We start from the raw sequence: 2,283 nt of genomic DNA, 5'->3' as shown, positions 1-2,283 counted from the left end.
CTCTGCACTACTTCATGTTAATGATGGGCCCCGGTGATCCCCATGTTACAGATTGTTGGACACAACCGGTTCAAACAACTTCAACCTGGATTGACAGACCTGTATCAGCAACAATGTAGCAAAACAGTAAGGTGTGTGTGTGTGTCGTGTGTGTGTGTGTGTGTGTGTGTGTGTGTGTGTGTGTGTGTGTGTGTGTGTGTGTGTGTGTGTGTGTGTGTGTGTGTGTGTGTGTGTGTGTGTGTGTGTGTGCGTGTGTTACAGTCAGTACCTCTCCAGCATGTAATGCAGGAGCCTTCTATCTGCTATCACAAAGGCACAATAGTTTAGTGGGATCCTTCCTCTGAACGTGCAAACTTTCCAAGGTTACATCTCGCCAGCAGCTGAGATCTTTACTGAAGCAACACACTACTCATTTGTCACTTACCATATGATTCAACATGGCAACTCGATGGGGACACTGTGGAGCTGGAAAGATCAGCTATGACTTCAGTGTGGCCATTAAGACTCTGCCTCCTGGAGATCATCAGGTACGCAATATAAACAAGCTCAGTGCAGCTGTGCTGTCACACAGGATATGTCCTTTCAACTAAATAGATCTGCAAGGTGTGTGTGTGCATTTTTTTCTTGTTATGCACAGATTACAGTCATTGCATCAAGGAGTATTGATCGTGCCAAAGATTTTGCCCGGAAGCAAGGTATTCCTAAGGCTAAGCTATGAGGAGCTGGCCAATGACCCAGAAATTGGTAAATTGGGAATAATCTGACTGCACAAATGGAGATAAGGGTGTGACGGTTTTATTGTTTGGAAAAAAAAACTTGTGTTCCCACAGACATTGTATATCTGGGAGTGCTGCATACAGAACACTGGAGAGTTGGCATGCTGTTCCTCAAGGCTGGGAAAAATGTGCTGTGTGAAAAACCCTTTGCTATGAACTCCAGAGAGGTGAAAGACCTCATTGCCACAGCCAAGAAAAACCATGTCTTCCTGATGGAGGTAAGGCTGAAGGGATGCAGTGGTCTCTGTACAGCTTTGCTCTGGTGTCACTTGCTAATAGTAGGGGTAATTGAAGGTGCTGTTTTGAAGCTACCACAACAAAAGAAAATATTTGTTTCAGGATGAAAAATAAAAGTAATCATTTTAAATGTTATGTAGCAAAAATGTAACATTTCAGGATACAGTTGGACTTGTGTCAGTATATACTGATGTACGAATGGTTAAAAATTAAATAAAGCAGCTTATTTTAGCACAATAAAAACACTATAAATGGAGAGAAATGGCTTCCTTAGATCTGTAAAAAAGTTGAAAATGTATCTACTGTGAGCTAGTTCAGGATATTATATTTTCTTTATGTTATATCTTGTAGGCATTTCAGTGCAATACTTCAGTGCAAAACCATTTATGAAATAGCAAATTGTTCTGAAGGGTATAAAATGTCTAAAACAGATTATAAAAAGGATGAACAAAACACAAGATACAAAGTGTAAATTAATACACTTTAATGGAGCTAATAATTGTGTTTTGTTATCTTAAGACAGATTGAGGATAGCTGTATCCAGTCTATGCAAAGCAAGCAGTTTGCTGACTGTAGCTTAATTAGGCATCCTAACAGACAGACCACTGCTCATGATGTTCTCATCTAACTCAAAGGAAAATAGCAGACAATCATATTTTTCAATATCTTAAACATTTCCTATAAGGTGAAAAAATACAGGTATTAAATATAAATAAATATAATATTACTATTTAATCTCTGCTTAATGTGGCACAAAAATAAATGAGTTTACATTTACTCTCCACTGCAGATTAGTTGAATATTACTGCCACGACAATACAAATTTGATGCTCACAAGACTCATATAAGAAGCAAAACTAGCAAAAATGATGGTTCATGGTACTTCATGGTGAAATTTGAGGTTCAAATGTTTAGTTCTGTAGCGAGACTGGATCATCTGCCCTTTTCCTCATAGGCCATCTGGTCCCGCTGTTTCCATGTGTATGCTGAGGTGCGCAGGCTGCTGGCAGAGGAGGCGGTTGGGGATGTGAAGCTGGTAAAAGCCTACTTTGGCTCCCCTCAGCTCGACATTCCCCGATCAGTGCAGAAGGAGCTGGGTGGAGGAGCTCTGCTGGATATCGGAGTGTACTGCCTGCAGTTTGTTTTGATGGTGTTCAATGGTGAAAGGCCAGAGTCCATCCAAGCCACAGGGGTGCTGCTTGACTCAGGTATGATTCAGATCATGTGGGAGAAATAGGATGTGTGTTAGTATCATTTACCACAGGGCGTG

At 40.8% G+C, this 2,283-nt stretch overlaps 1 pseudogene; it reads left to right on the top strand.

Annotated features, from left to right (window-relative positions):
• The first annotated feature begins 278 nt into the window (after positions 1 to 278).
• LOC102304310 lies at positions 279 to 2,256 on the top strand (annotated as a pseudogene).
• The last annotated feature ends 27 nt before the right edge of the window (positions 2,257 to 2,283 follow it).

Source organism: Haplochromis burtoni, unplaced genomic scaffold, assembly GCF_018398535.1.
Source record: "Haplochromis burtoni strain Fernald_Lab_line unplaced genomic scaffold, NCSU_Asbu1 Contig_2, whole genome shotgun sequence".
NCBI lineage: Eukaryota > Metazoa > Chordata > Actinopteri > Cichliformes > Cichlidae > Haplochromis > Haplochromis burtoni.
Note: the sequence above shows the minus strand (reverse complement) of the source record. Positions and strands in the feature narration are given on the sequence as shown.